Here is a 17,032-nt window from a genome sequence, read left to right on the forward strand (position 1 = left end):
TCCCACCTGTGTTTTCCCAACCTATCAGGTCACTCGAACACGAGCAGCCCATGACACCAACCTCGTTTCTTCAAATCAATTGGCGCACATGAATCTCTTTGTGCAGTATATATATGAAAGACATGATGAGATGCTATGTAAATAAACGTTTTTTTCTTTCAAAGTGCAAGTCGGAGTTGATGGTCCTGTGGTAAATGGCACTTTAATCTGCTTTTAACATGACTCTCCTGCAGGGAGTTTGAAACAAAAGACAGAACTTGTATCAACAAAGCTCCTTCCACTGTCCCCAGGACACAAAGCACTTTACAGCCAATGAAGTACTTAATTACTGATGTAATGTAGGGAAATGCGGCAGCCAATTTGTGCACAGCAAGGTCCCACAAATAGCGATGGGCTAATGATCTGATAATCTGTTTTTAATTATGCCAGCTGAGGAATAAATATTGGCCAGGGCTACAGGGAGAACTCTCCTGTTCTCCTTCGAAATAGTGTCACGGTAACCTTTTATATCTACCTGGGAAGACAGAGAGGCCTCGCCCGTTCCTGGTATGGGCGTCTCGCATCCGATCAAACTCAACATAAAAGGCTTTTTTTGACTCTCTTACACATTGGAGTTTAAGAACTGTTTCGACGCAATTCCCTTCATTGGTGTCGGTTGATTAAATATTTTATTAAACTGACAAAAGGACACAAATGAACAAAAGAATGTGAAAGTAATAAGTTACTGAGGCAACGCTCTGCATTATTTGCTCATTTGTAAGTCTATTACAAGTGTCGCTGTTCAGGCTTCTCAACGTTTGCTGCTGATTAACAGCTCACCTCGGTAAATGTTTACTTAGTCCCTGCTGAAGGCCTTCCTTGGGAGAGAGTGGCGAACCAATTCAAACTCGTTTTGCTCCGTTACTTTTTGGAGATGAAAAATTAATAGCAGGGATAAATTTCAGTTTGCAATCTCCTGCGGCCGATCTTTCTTTAATTCTTTCAGGGGATGTGGGAGTCGCTGGCTTGGCCAGTATTCATTGCCCATCCCTAATTGCCCTTGAGAAGGTGGTGGGGAGCAGCTTTCTTGAACCGCTGCAGTCCCATGTGTTACAGGCATAGCCACAGCGCTTTTAGGAAGAGAGTTCCAGCATTTTGATCCAGCAACAGTGAGGGAACGGGGATACAGGGCGCAATTCATCGAATTGGGAACAAGGTCTCATAAAGAGCGCAGTGGGCTAAACAGCTGGCTTGTAATGCAGAGCAAGGCCAGCAGCGCGGGTTCAATTCCCGTACCGGCCTCCCCGAACAGGTGGCAGAATATGGCGACTAGGGGCTTTTCACAGTAACTTCATTTGAAGCCTACTTGTGACAATAAGCGATTATTATTATTTAGCCACGTGTTTCCCGGTGCTCGCAGCGCAAGGAAACACATGGCTATACAATGACTGGCGTTGTATAAGGGGCCACAGTGGAGAAAGTGCGGCCGAGGCTGCTCCTAGCCCTGTTTAGCACATTGAGGAGCTCCGCTCGCCAGAACTCCCCAGTGTAGTGAGACATTGGAACGCCATTTTTCAATGGCGTCCTGATGTCCGAGACCCACAAAGCAACTTCTGGCACCCAGGTTTTTGGAGACCAGTACCAAACACCCCTCGCCCTAGGTTTCCAAGACAGGGGGGATAAATCACAATGCGTCAGGTACCTTGAGAATCTGCATATCGACGGCACGGTAGCATGGTCGGCAGTTTATGAATACTCTTTCGAGCTCCACTCTGGGGCCCAGATTGCACATGTCGATGCGTTGAGCTGTCTTCCTCTGCAGACCGAATTCACAAAGCACCCTGCGGGGGATGACTGATCGCTGTCTTGAATTTTATGGACACCATTCCCGTCACTGCAATGTGTATTCGTGACTGGACGCAAACTGACCCCGTCCTTGCCAAGGTGCGGCATTCGCTGCTATATGGTGGCCAGCATCGACAGCTACCAAAGGAGTTGAAGGCTTTGCATAGTGTATGGGTAGCACGGTAGCACAGTGGTTAGCACTGTTGCTTCACAGAGCCAGGGTTCCAGGTTCGATTCCCGTCTTGGGTCACTGTCTGTGCGGAGTCTGCACGTTCTCCCCGTGTCTGCGTGGGTTTCATCCGGGCGCGCCGGTTTCCTCCCACAAGTCCAGAAAGACGTGCTGTTGGGTGAATTGGACATTCTGAATTCTCCCTCAGTGCACCCGAACAGGCGCCGGAATGTGGTGACTCGGGGATTTTCACAGTAACTTCATTGCAGGGTTAATGTAAGCCTACTTGTGACAATAAAGATTATTATTATTCGTGGAGCTGACCGTAGAAGTTGTTTGTGACAGATAATGGGACCTCTTTCGCGAATGAAGAATTTGCCTGAAAGGCAATGTGATTCAGCATGTCTGCACTGCTCTGTACCATCCGACACCGAATGGCTTTTCAGAGAGAGCCGTGCAGACAGTTAAACATGGGCTAAAGAAGCAGACTTTGGGCTCGATGGACACCAGGTTGGCACATTTTTTATTCTCGTACAGGACCGCGCCGCACGCAGTGACTGGGGTGGCCCCCGCTGAGATGCTCATTGGTCGTAGGCTTTGTACCCGACTTAGTTTGATTCTCCCAGACATCAGTGCAAAGGTGCGGCGTAACCAGGAGTTTCAAAGGATTGCCGGTTCGCCATCAACCTCTCGGATGCTTCGCGCCTGACGACGCGGTGTTCGTTTGGAACTTCAGTGGTGATGCTCACTGGCTCTCGGGGATTGGCGTGTGTCTAACGGGACCAGTCTCTTACCAAGTTCAGGTCCAGGAGCAACTGATGAGATCGCATTTGGATCACATTTTCTCACCGAGGCTGGTCCCTCGTGAGGTTCCTCGAATGAATCTTGTCCTGGATTCTTCGACTCCAATGCTGAACCGGCCTGCTGAGATGCGTCCGATCAATGTCGACGCCGACGTGACTGACGTTGTATCTTCGGATTCAGAAATGGAGACGCAGACGTCTGAGGTCTCGGAAGCCGATTCAATAGTTCAGCCTCCTCCTGCTGATCGTTCACCATGGCGTACCTGCCGCAGCTTGCATTTCCCTGCGAGGTTTACGTCGCCGACTGATCCAGCGCATCAGGTGCACAACAATTTACTGGAAGCGAAGAGAGTCTGCCACCCTCCACCTGCTTCTCCTTCTCTTCCTCATCGTTCGTTGAGGCTGTCTTTGGACTTTGCGGGGGAGGAATGTAATATCCCGCGCTGGGCTTACAGGGTGGGAACGGTTATCTTCCCCATGTTCCTCACGGGGTACGAGCTCCCCCCACTGAGGGGCGGGGAACTCCACTTAGCATTGTATGAAAGTTCGGCCAGTATAGCATCGAACAGAAGGAGACCCAATAGGGATCTACTAGGAGGTGTAGACACTGTCATTGTAAATTCATCAAAGTTCTTTACTTTACTTGGTGTGGACTTCCCGTGTCCTTATTAAACTCCTGGATGTTGTCAAGCTTCTTGAATGTTGGTGGAGCTGGACTCATCCAGGGAAATTAAGATTATTCCACCACACTCCTGACCTGTGCCTTGCAGAGAGTAGAGGGACTTTGAGTCGGGAGGATTGGCTGCAGGATCCCTAACCTCTGACCTGCTCTTGTGACTACAGCATTTACATGGCTGATCCAGTTCAGTTTCTGGTCAATGGCCGTTATTGGTCAATGGATGTTATTGGTGGGAGTTTAATGATGGTAAGGCCATTGAATGTCAAGGGGCAATGGTTAGATTCTTCCTTGTTAGAGACGACCAATGCCTGGCACTTGTATGACACGAATGTTACTTGTCTTTGAAGTGGGCAATAGCTGAATTTACTTTAAGCGGTCACGGGTTCTGAGTATTGTTGGCACTGCTAGTATTTATTGCCCATTTATAGTTGCTTTTGAGAAGATGGTGGTGAACAGGAACAGTAACATAGTGATAGGTTTATTGAACTCGGGATGCAGAGGTATATAGAATGCTCTGGAGACATGCGCTGCTGGAATTTAAATTCAATTAACTAATTAATGTGGAATAGCCTCAATAATGATTTTCAGGAAATTCCCGGGCTGAAAGTAAAAGCCGCCTGGAATCTTCAGTGAAGGACACTTGCGATCCTGCCCTGTTCTGGGCAGTCACAGCAATGTGGTTGGTTGGTAACTGCCCACTGAAGTGATCTCACAAGACAGTTGAATTTAACTGCCACCAATTGGAAGGCCTCTGGACATAATCAGAATTTCAACACAGAATCTCGATCAAAACTTATGTGGGACTTGGTCTGAGCACGCTCCGCCTCAGGCCTTTGGCAGGCGGCCAAGATTTCTTCAAGTTCCATCCATAATAAGGATAAGAAAGCTTTTCAATCATTTCCTATCTCCCGGCTTCACAGAAATAATGCGGGCCTTATCGAGTGGACCAAGCTGGCCCTCTCAGCTTTGTCTCTCGCCTCCCAAGAAAAGGAAGAAGTCGTAATCCACCACTTCAGAATGTTCCGGCATGCTGCACAGCCAACAAAATGCTATCACAATGAAGAGAGAGGTCAGCCAATTTGAGCACAGCGGGGTTGAAATAACGGGAGTATAAGACTGGCCGCATAACCCTATAATTAACCATTGGTTGAGGGAGAAATGTACTGGCGAGTACACCAAGGAGAACTTCCCCGTTCTTCCTTGAAATAATACAACGGGATCTTTTCCAATCACCTGACCGGGCAAACAGTTGCCTCAATTTAATGTCTCACCCAAAAGACGGCACCTCCGACAGTGCCGCACTCCCTCAGTGCGGCGGTGAAGTGGCGGCCCTAGATGATGTCATTAGGTTTGTGGAGTGGGGTTTGAGCTCCCTGCGTTTTAGTCTGAAGCGAGGCAGAGTGTTGATGGTTGAGTCACGGCTGACGGCCAAGTGCAGGCCAGCTCAGCAGCAGTGGAAATTAGTAAGGCCCCGGCTGCCGTCAGGCACACATCGGTTTCACACAGATGAGGACCCCGCGCCATATTCTGAGCAGGCTTCAGCCCGGGCCTCTTTGGGGACTTCGGTCGCATCACGTTGTGCAGCACCTCTCATGCCGGAAGCCAGCCTGAGCTCAGGTTCCTGCCCACAGGCGCCATTTTGCACCCCCCTCCCCCCCCCCCCCCCCCCAACCCCACATAAAAGTTTTACTCTTTTATTTGTCTTCGACTGTTTGCCTATTCTTAAGCAAAGAAAATTAGCTATGGCTTATTAAAACATTGCCAGCCTCATTTTCCAAGAGCCCCTGCTCTTGTTTACTGAAAATTTACAAAACATCTACTCCCCTGAGTGAAGCTATAATTAAATCATTTCTATACAGGATGAGCCATCATTCTGGGCAAAACATCTGCCGTTGAATGATCTTCTCAATGCCTGCCTCGGTAATATATGAAACACTAAGAAATAATTGGTGCAGAATGAGTTTATGTCAAATGATAGAGCAAATTGCATTCTGCCAGGAATAATAGAGGTTCGACATGAATATTAAAATCACCTTTTCAACAAATCAGCTTCATTTCTCAGCCAATGGACCTATTTTCTATTTAAAGAGGTAATGCTCCTGACAAATCAGGGGGTGGGACTGTCCCATTTACCCCCCCCCCCCCAACCACCACCATCCCCACCCCGCTCCCCACCCCCTCCCCCACCCGATGCATGTTTTCCGGCAGTGAAGGAGGCATGACATCGTCAGCCGGTGGGATTTTCTGGTCCCGCCGATGATCACGGTATTTTACGTGGCTTGCCTGCCTCACCGGTGGGGAACCCACGGCGAGGGAGGGGGGGGGAATCACCTTCAGCGGAACCGGGATATCCCACCGGTGGGGAGGGTCGGATAATCCCCCGCACCCTCCCCCCTGCCCAGAATCTGCTTTTGTGGCACGTGTAGTATTCGGGGAACCTTTAAAAATCTGTTGACTTAACTTGGCATTATAAAGATCAGGGTCGAGATTCTCCGACGCCCCAGCGGGTTGGAGAATCGTCGGGGGCTGGCGTGAATCCCGCCCCCGCCGGTTGCCGAAGTCTCCGGTACCGGATATTCGGCGGGGGCGGGAATCGCGCCGCGCCGGTTGGCGGGCCCCCCCGCTCGATTCTCCGGCCCGAATGGGCTGAAGCCCCGCCACTAAAATGCCTGTCCCGCCGGCGTAAATTAAACCACCTACCTTACCGGCGGGACAAGGCGTCGCGGGCGGGCTCCAGGGTCCTGGGGAGGGTGCGGGGCGATCTGGCCCCGGGGGGGTGCCCCCACGGTGGCCTGGCCCGCGATCGGGGCCCACCGATCCACGGGCGGGCCTATGCCGTGGGGGCACTCTTTCCCTTCCGCTTCCGCCACGGTCTCCACCATGGCGGAGGCGAAAGAGACTCCCTCCACTGCGCATGCGCGGGAATGCCGTCAGCGTCCGCTGACGCTCCCGCGCATGCGCCGCCCGGAGATGTCATTTCTGCGCCAGCTGGCGGGGCACCAAAGGCCTGTTCCGCCAGCTGGCGGGGCGGAAATCTGTCCGGCGCGGGCCTAGCCCCTCAATGTTGGGGCTCGGCCCCCAAAGATGCAGAGCATTCCGCACCTTTGGGGCGGCGCGATGCCCGTCTGATTTGCGCCGTTTTGGGTGGCAGTCGACGGACATTGCGCCGTTTCCGGAGAATTTCGCCCCAGATAGTTATTGAATCACAGCATGATATTGCACAGAAGGAGGCCATTTGGCCCAGCATGCCTGTACTATCTCTTTCATGAAGCCACCACATCCCTGCTGATAGGCGTTCCATTTTTAGATAATCTGGGAATATTTATCTGCTTCTTCCAACCGATCAGGCAGTACATTCCCGATCACAGTAAAAAACTGCTTCCTCATGTCGCCTCTGGTGCTTTAACCAGATATAATCACCTGATAATTATCTTAACCTTCGACCCTTCTGCCACTGGAAACGGTGGCGGCTAAATTCAGCTGCATGGTGCCAGGTGCTTTGGCATTCTCGGAGCCGGTAGATGTGAAGAATGTCGTTGGCACAGCTCGCGGCTGCTTCTGGTTTCCTGGCAACGAGGGGTGACTTCAATGGGAAATCCCGTTGACAAGCGGCAGGAGTAGATAATCCGGCCTTCAACCAAACGGCGTGCCACCAAGAAACACGCGACTGGGGGCCCGGAGAATCCTGCCCCTTGCTAATGGGATAGAGGATGGTGCCCATTCAGCCACTTGTTTCTGCTGTGAGGTCGCAGACAGGCTGTCTCCATTTCAATGGTTTTAGAATGTAGGTGGTGCAGTGATGCAAATATGCAGCCATCTTTGACTGTGATTCCCAACTCCAGCTTCCTCAGTCTCTTCACATAACTCTCATTCCTGACACCATGGGAGGAACTTACCCATAACCTGTCCGAGTGTCTGGTTCTGACTGGAAACCGGCATATATGTCTCCAGGTGTGCTGCCGGGCTTTTAAACCAGGAATTTCACACCATTAGGTGGCAGGTTGGGGCCTCAAGGTCAGCTTCACAGAGATCCAGGCGCCATCTTTAAAAGGCACCCCGATCAGCACAAAAATTAAACTCCCACCACCTTCGCAGGGAACATGGAGGACTCGGCCCCCCGCTCTCCCCCGCTGCCCCCCACCTCCCCACAGAAGCATCGGGTAACCACCCCCCATAACTGCAGTCTCGGACTGACTGAGCCTCCACCTCCACCCCCCCCCCCCCACCCCACTATCACAGTCTGGGGGGCACTCTTTCCCCCCTCCTCCCACCACTGCAGTCTTGGGCCACTCTCCCCCTTCTCTCACCGCCGCAAATCTCGGGGACGCTCTTCCCCCTCTCTCCCCCTCCCCCTCCCCGACACCACCACCAATGCTTGCTCAGGGCACTCTCACGGCCCCCCGCCCTCCCCCCCCACCGCCACCCCAACCACCGCAGCCTCAGGGCACTCTCCCCCTCCCCCCCTCCCCCCCCCCCCCCCCCCCCCCCCCCCCCCACCCCAACCACCGCAGTCTCAGGGCACTCTCCCCCTCCCCCGCCCCTCCCCCACCCCAACCACCGCAGCCTCAGGGCACTCCCCCCCCCCCCCCCCCCCCCACCCCAACCACCGCAGTCTCAGGGCACTCTTCCCCCTATTCCCCACCACCGCAGGCTCGGGTGATTTGTCCTGGTCCACCCACATGGACACTACGACCAGGAAAGCACAAAAGCGCCTATACATTCTCAGGAAACTAAGGAAATTCGGCATGTCCACATTGACTCTTACCAACTCTTACAGATGCAGCATAGAAAGCATCCTATCAGGCTGCATCACAGCCTGGTATGGCAACTGCTCGGCCCAGGACCGCAAGAAACTTCAGAGAGTCGTGAACACCGCCCAGTCCATCACACAAACCTGCCTCCCATCCATTGACTCTGTCTATACCTCCCGATGCCTGGGGAAAGCAGGAAGCATAATCAAAGACTCCTCCGACCATATTACTCACTCTTCCAACCTCTTCCGTCGGGCAGGAGATACAAAGTCTGAGAACACGCACTAACCGATTCAAAAACAGCTTCTTCCCCTGTGGTAGTCACCACTGTTGTCTATATCACATACGAGATGTAATACGGGAAGGCTCCTTTACTACAGGTACGGGGGTAGATCCCTGCCCTCTGGCTCCGCCCAGTAGGCGGAGTATAAATGTGTGTGCTCACCGAGCTGCAGCCATTTCGGCAGCAGCTGCAGGAGGCTACACATCTCTGCTTAATAAAGCCTCGATCACACTCTACTCTCGTCTCGTCGTAATTGATAGTGCATCAATTTATTAAGCAGAGGTTTTACAGCGATGGATCTCCGCAACAAGCCGGATCGCCTGCAGCTGCACCCTCAAGCAGGCAACGCCAAGTCGGCCATCGCACATTGGCTAGCTTGCTTTGAAGCCTACATTGGATCTGCGACAGAACCACCCTCAGAGGCACAGAAGCTCCAGATCCTGTATACACGGCTGAGCTCCGATATCTTTCCTCGCATCCGGAACACGCCTATCTATGCTAAGGCCATGGCGCTGAAAGAGACCTACATTCACCAGACCAACAAGCTCTATGCCAGGCACTTCCTGTCCACGCAGCATCAACTCCCCGGTGAGTCTGTGGAAGATTTCTGGGGTGCCCTGCACACCCTGGCAAGGGACTGCGATATCCAGGCCGCTTCGGCCGTTGAACATTCCGAACTCCTAATTAGGGACGCTTTCGTTACGGGCATAGGGTCTGCGTACATCCGCCAGCGCCTCTTAGAAGGGGCTACCCTCGACCTCGCGATGACCAAGAAACTTGCAATCTCACTAACGGTCGCCTCCCGTAATGTACAAGCGTACACCCCCGACCGCACAGCGCCCCCCTCCTGGACATCGTGGCCCCCACCAGCGAACACCCCATCGTGGACCCCACCAGTGACAGCACCCAGCTAACCCCAAGCCTGCGCCGCGCGGCAGCCAGCCAACCCCGGGGGACCCAAATGCTACTTCTGCGGACAGACAAAGGACCCCTGGCAGCGCTGCCCGGCACGGAGCGCACTCTGCAAGGCCTGCGGGAAGAAAGGACATTTCGCTGCTGTGTGCCAGGCCCGCTCGATCACCGCTGTACCCAGGCCTATTGTTCCTGCACCCCCCACATGAGACCCGTGGGCGCCGCCATGTTCCTTGCCTCAGGACACGTGCGGCCCGTGGGCGCTGCCATCTTCCCCAATCAGGCCTCGTGCGGCCCGTTGGCGCCACCATCTTTAACATCGCCCGCCACGTGCTCCCCGTGGGCGCCGCCATCTTTCCCGCCTAAGGAACCTTGCCCGTCAGACACCTCGGGCGAAATTCTCCCCAAATGGCGCGATGTCTGCCGACTGGCGCCCAAAACTGCGCCAGATGGGCATCGCGCCGCCCCAAAGGTGCGGAATGCTCCGCATCTTTGGGGGCCGAGCCCCATCATTGAGAGGCTAGGCCGACGCCGGAGGGATTTCCGCCCCGCCAGCTGGCGGAAACGGCCTTTGTTGCCCCGCCAGCTGGCGCGGAAATGACATATCGGGGCGGCGCATGCGCGGGAGCATCAGCGGCCGCTGACATTTTCCCACGCATGCGCAGTGGAGGGAGTCTCTTCCGCCTTCGCCATGGTGGCGACCGTGGCGGAGGCCGAAGGGAAAGAGTGCCCCCACGGCACAGGCCCGCCCGTGGATCGGTGGGCCCCGATCGCGGGCCAGGCCACCGTGGGGGCACCCCCCGGGGCCAGATCACCCCGCGCCCCCCCCAGGACCCTGGAGCCTGCCCACGCCGCCTTGTCCCGCCATTCAAAAGGTGGTTTAATCCACGCCGGCGGGACAGGCAATTTATCGGCGGGACTTCGGCCCATCCGGGCCGGAGAATCCAGCGGGGGGGCCCGCCAACCGGCGCGGCCCGATTCCCGCCCCCGTTGAATATCCGGTACCGGAGACTTCGGCAACCGGCGGGGGCGGGATTCACGGCAGCCCCCGGCGATTCTCCAACCCGGCGGGGGGTCGGAGAATGACGCCCCTCATTGGGCCGCTCATCGCCTGCCGACCAGCCAGGGGCCTTCCAACACCTGCTACAGCTCGCCCCCATCACAATTGATCAGTCCCAGCTGCACAACCTCACAACCGCGTCGACGACGGTAAAGGTCGATGGGCACAAGACATCATGCCTTCTCTGGCCTTCTTGACTCCGGGAACACAGAGAGCTTCATCCACCTCAAAACGGTAAGGCAGTGCTCCCTCGCGGTACACCCCATTAACCAGAGGATCTCCCTGGCCTCCGGATCCCACTCCGTGGAGAGCCGGGGTATTGCTTCGCCACCCTCATCATCCAGGGCGTAGAGTTAAGAGGCTTCCGGCTCTACGTCCTCCCCAACCTCTGCGCTGCCTTGCTACTCAGCCTGGACAGTGCAACCTCCAAAGTCTAACCCTGAAATTCGGCTGACCCCTACCACCCCTCACTGTATGCGGTCTCATGACCCTTAAGGTCGACCCATCTTCTCTGTTTGCAAACCTCACCCCGGATTGCAAACCCGTCGCCACCAGGAACAGACGGTACAGCGCCCAGGGCGGGACCTTCATCAGGTCGGAGGTCCAGCGGCTGCTGCGGGAAGGCATCATCGAGGCCAGCAACACCCCCTGGAGAGCCCAAGTGGTAGTTGTGAAAACTGGGGAGAAAAACAGGATGGTCATTGACTACAGTCAGACCATCAATCGGTACACGCAGCTCGACGCGTACCCCCTCCCACGCATATCTGATATGGTCAATCAGATTGCACAGTACCGGGTCTTCTCGACAGTGGACCTGAAATCTGCCTACCACCAGCTCTCGATTCGCAAGGCGAGCCACCCGTACACCGCGTTTGAAGCATACCGCCACCTTTACCACTTCCTTCGAGTTCCCTTTGGCGTCACTAATGGGGTCTCGGTCTTCCAACGGGAGATGGACCGAATGGTTGACTGATACGGACTGCGGGCCACATTCCCGTACCTGGATAACGTCACCATCTGCGACCACGACCAGCAGGACCACGACGCTAACCTTTCCAAATTCCTCCACACCGCCAAACTCCTCAACCTAATGTGCAACAAGGAGAAGTGTGTGTTCAGCACCAACCTTAGCCATCCTTGGCTATGTGCTTCAAAATGGAGAACGAGGGCCCGACCCCGATCGCATGCGCCCCCTCATGGAACTTCCCCTCCCCCACTGCCCTAAGGCCCTCAAACGATGCCTGGGGTTCTTCTCATACTACGCCCAGTGGGTCCCTAACTATGTGGACAAGGCCCACCCACTCATTCACTCCACCGTTTTTCCCCTGATGGCCGAGGCTCACCAGGCCTTCAACCGTATCAAGGCCGACATTGCCAAGGCCGCGATGCACGCGGTTGATGAGGCGCTCCACTTCCAAGTCGAGGGCGATGCATCGGACGCCGCTCTGGCCGCCACCCTCAGCCAGGCAGGCCCGTGGCATTCTTTTCACGCACCCTCCATGCCTCCGAAATTCGGCACTCCTCCATCAAGAAGGAGGCCCAAGCCATTGTAGAAGCTGTGCGGCATTGGAGGCATTACTTCGCCGGCAGGAGATTCACTCTCCTCACTGGCCAACGGTCGGTCGCCTTCATGTTCAATAACACACAGCAGGGCAAGAGCAAAAATGATAAAATCTTGAGGTGGAGGATCGAGCTCTCCACCTACAATTATGAGATTTTGTATCGCCCCGGTAAGCTCAATGAGCACCCCGATGCCCTATCCCGAGGTACATGTGCCAGCGCACAAATGGACCGACTACGGACCCTACTCTGTCCGTAGTCGGTCCTCTCTGTCACCCAGACGTCACCCGGTTCTTCCACTTCATAAAGGCCCGCAATCTTCCCTACTCCATTGAGGCAGTCAGGGCTATCACGAGAGACTGCCAGGTCTGTGCGGAGTGCAAACCGCACTTCTACCGGCCAGACCGCGTGCATCTAGTGAAGGCCTCCTGCCCCTTTGAACGCCTCAGTGTGGATTTCAAAGGGCCCCTCCCCTCCACTGACCGAAACACGTACTTCCTTAACATGGTCGACGAATACTCCAGATTCCCCTTCGCCGTCCCATGCCCCGATATGACATCATCAAAGCACTCAACACCATCTTCGCCCTGTTCGGTTTCCCCGCCTACATCCACAGCGTCTGGGGATCCTCCTTTATGAATGATGGACTGCATCAGTACCTGCTCAGCAAGGCATCGCCTCGAGCAGGACAACTAGCTACAAACCCGGGGAAACGGGCAGGTGGAGCGGGAGAATGGGACGGTCTGGAAGGCCCTACGGTCCAAAAATCTCCCAGTCTCCCACTGACAGGAGGTCCTCCCCGATGCCCTTCACTCCATCCGATCACTACTTTGCACGGTGACTAATGCAACCCCCATCAACGTCTCCTTGCCTTCCCCAGGAAGTCCACCTCCGCGGTTTCTCTCCCAACATGGCTGGCAGCTCCAGGACCCATCCTCCTCCACAAGCACATGCGGCTCCACACGGCGGACCCGTTGGTCGAGAGGGTACAGCTACTCCATGCTACCGCGATGGCTGCCAAGACACAGTCTCCCTCAGGGTCCTGGTACCAGCTGGGTCCCCTCCCACTCTGCCCCGGCGCCACCCTTCCTCCCCCCAGCGCACCTCACCACAGCCCCCGCTCCAGGACGATCCGTCCTCCCCTTGGTCCCACCCGGGGATGAAGATGAGGTCTACACGCTCCCAGAGTCACCGGCGACCGAGCCGACGCCTGCATCGCCACCGGGACTGCGGCACTCACAACGGAGGATCAAGGCACCCGATCGGCTGAATTTGTGAACTTTCCCCAAAATGTTAACCTTAAAATGCATGTAAATAGTTTTCCACCACCCCCGCTGGACTCTTTTTTTAACAGGGGGTGAATGTGGTAGTCACCACTGTTGTATATTTCACATACGAGATGTAATACGGTAAGGCACCTGTACTACAGGTACGGGGGTAGATCCCTGCCTGCTGGCTCCGCCCAGTAGGCGGAGTATAAATGTGTGTACTCTCCGAGCAGCAGCCATTTCGGCAGCAGCTGCAGGAGACTCCACATCTGTGTAATAAAGCCTCGATTACTCTCTACTCTCGTCTCGTCGTAATTGATAGTGCCTCATCCCCATTGTTACCAGACTCCTAAACCACCCTCTTATGGACTGAACTGATCTGTTCACACATCTTCTCTACTGAGCAATACAGCACTCCTGTATGCTTCACCCGATGCCTGTGTCTATGTATTTACATTGCGGAGTTTATGTTTGCCCTGTTATGTATTTTCTTTTCATTTATGGAATGATCTGTCTGAACTGCACTCAGAACAATACTTTTCACTGTACCTCGGTACACGTGACAAGAAACAAATCCGATCCTATCCAATCCAATCTGTTCTCTGCCTCCTCACAGGCATCAACCCTCCCCAATGCCCATGAGGGACCCTTCCCCATGCCATGGGGCTCCCCAGAGGGACCACACCTGGCACTGTCCAACCTGTGCTAACCTGGCAGTGGCAACCTGTGCAAGGGGGCAGTGCCAGGACACTGACCCTCTCCCCTTCGCGGGAGGGCTATACGTACCTTGCTGCCCCCTTGTACGATCCCTTGTCTGTTTCCCATCTTCCCAAACCTTTTGTGAACCTCACTGCCGTGACGTCAGGTAGGCGAGGTTTCAATATTCTGTGTGCGGGGAGAATGTGGAGAGGAGGCTCCTTCAGACGTGTGCAAATGCATGCAAATGGATTCCAATGGGGTTGCTGCCCCATTCTTGCCGGCAAGAACCTCGTTTCCTGATTCTCGCGCGATCTTGCGCTCGTATCATCGTTCTCGCTGAGAGCGGCGCAGCTGAAAGTTCACCCCCTATGTTATTGAATCTCCTGACAGCCTCTAAACTGAAGTGCCCAGAATAGGACTCCAGCTCTTCCAATATTCCAGTTGATAGCTAATCAGAGTATTTTAAGGGTTTAGCATAACCTCATTATTTTTGTACTTTATTCATCTATTAATAAAGCCAAGGATTCCATATGTTTTTCCAGAATAAATGCAATTGTGTTGCAACTTATATCTTTAATCGAGTAAAAGACTCCAAGATGTTGCACTGGAGCTTAACCAGACAAAGGCCGACAGCGAACTGCCCAATAGGGTAATACTGGGACTGTGGCTAAAAGCTTGGTCAGAGAAGTAGGTTTTAAAGAGTGTCTTAAAGGATGAGAGGAAGGACGAGAGGCAAAGATGTTAAGGAGGGAATTCCAGAACTTAATGGGTGCTGAAGGCGCCGGCCTCCAGCGGCAGAGCCATGAAAGAATTGGGTGTGAGCAGAGATCCAGGGGTGCAGTAAGGCTGAAGAATGTTGCAGAGACAGGGAAGGGGATGAGGACCATGGAGGGGTTATATAGCGCTCCACCATCTGAGGGGAAAAACGCTTCATGCACTGAATGAGAACTGTGGACAGAGGAGGCAGTGGCATGGTGCAATTGTCGCTGGACTAGTAACCCCTGGGTAATGCTCACGCGATCGAGGTTCGAATCCGGTCACTGAAATTAGAATTCGGTAAAAATCTGGAATTCAAAGTCTAATGATGACCATGAAACCATTGTTGATAAAACCCACCTGGTTTATAATGTCCTTTCAGTGAGGAAATCTGCCATCCTTACATGGCCTGGCCTACATATGACTCCAGATACACAGTGATGCGGTTGACGCTTAAAAATACCCTTGGAGGATGGGCAATAATTACTGGCCCAACCAGCGAGGCCCACATCCCATAAACAAATTTTTAAAAGTTAGATCAGCCATGACCTTATTGAATAGCGGAGCAGGTTGGAGGGGACAAGTGGCCAATTTGTGCTCCTAATTTGTATGTCTGTCAACTGAATGTCTCAGATGGCTAATTTAACCAGGACTAACCTGATGGCTCACCAATGGTTTATGCCTGCAATAGAAATGCTCAGAGATTAGGAGAGGGAGAAAAGTTTAGACAACATGATTTTGCCATTTTAACCATGATTTTAAAAAAATCTCTGGATTATTTTTAGTATATAATCGCGCTGTGATAATTAGCTCACTTTGACAAAGGTAAGCGACATCTTCCCATGATACACCCAGCGAAAAAGCCTTGGCACTTTTTGCGCTGGAACATGGAGGCACAATTAGTGCAAGCTCCTGACATATTTCAGCTGCAGCCATCCATATTAATGCAGGAGAACTTATGCCTCTTGTTTGATGTCGGAGACAGTGCAGCTTTCCCATCTCATAAATATTATACCCACAGCTAAATTAATCCCCCGGCAGATGGGAAGCTCCATTGAAGGAAGGTGTTTACAAAGTTTGCCTGTTTGTGTTTGAGCCGCGTCTTCAGACCAGTGAGTTCACAAAAGGATGCCCCTCGAAGCTCTGGGAGCAGCACGAAGGTGTCCTGTGCTATCCTGCGATTACATCCAGATATCAAAAATATATGAAGTCGAACGCAATCATCTATACCAAACAGGAAGGGCTGTGAAGGAAGATTAACAATATATATCCAGAGGATATATAGAGTGCAGTGGCTGTGTCATAGACACAGGTCTGTCTGCAATGTGACACAGAAAAGAAACAAGGTTGCACTTTTGTGGGAGTTGGTTACCCCAGTTGGCCAGATGGGTAGAGTGTGATGCAGCGGCATGGTGGCACAGTGGTTAGCACTGTTGCTTCACAGCGCCCAGTCGGGGGTTCGATTCCCGGCTTGGGTCACTTTCTGTGCGGAGTCTGCACGTTCTCCCCGTGTCTGCGTGGGTTTCCTCCGGGTGCTCCAGTTTCCTCGCACAAGTCGCGAAAGACGTGCTGTTAGGTGAATTGGACATTCTGAATTCTCCCTCTGTGTACCCGAACAGGCGCCGGAATGTGGTGACCAGGGGATTTTCACAGTAACGTCATTGCAGTGTTAATGTAAGCCTACTTGTGACACTAATAAAGATTATTATTATGAATGCTGCAACTGTATGAGTTCAATCCACATTCTGGGGCGAACCAGGCACTGAACTGGACTATAAATGCTGTGGCTAACAAAGCAGGTCAGAGGTTGGGAACTCTGCAGCGAGTGTCTCACTTTCCGACTTCCCAAAGCCTGTCCATCATCTACTGTGCACAATAATTCAGGGGTGTGATGGAATACTTTCCACTTGCCTGGAGTGAGTGCAGCTCCAACAGCACTCGTGACACCATCCAGGCATCCCATCCAAAACCTTCAACAATCAGTCCCTCCACCACTGATGTGCAGAGGCAGCAGGGAGTACTATCTACAAAACACACTGCAACAATTCACTAAGTCCCCACGCCGGCTCCAAGGGGGGCTAGCAGCCAGGCAGCATAGAGCTCCCAGTTCGAGCTGCTGATCGGGCCCGGGGTATTGCCCACGGACCCGGACCGCCAAAATAGTCCCCCCACTTCGGCCGCTCACGTGTCCCAGGCCCAAATGCAGCCCACCCTGCCCGCGGATCGGGCCTCCCCGACTGTGGCGCCGCCGGACTGAGTCCACAGCCA

General features: G+C 53.6%; 1 protein-coding gene across 1 annotated transcript in view; it reads left to right on the top strand.

The window, feature by feature from the left end:
* Nucleotides 1-17,032, top strand: part of adgrl4 (adhesion G protein-coupled receptor L4) — a 168,190-nt gene that overhangs the window by 105,920 nt on the left and 45,238 nt on the right. The window lies entirely within an intron of this gene.

This window comes from Scyliorhinus torazame, chromosome 7 (assembly GCF_047496885.1).
Source record: "Scyliorhinus torazame isolate Kashiwa2021f chromosome 7, sScyTor2.1, whole genome shotgun sequence".
Lineage (NCBI taxonomy): Eukaryota > Metazoa > Chordata > Chondrichthyes > Carcharhiniformes > Scyliorhinidae > Scyliorhinus > Scyliorhinus torazame.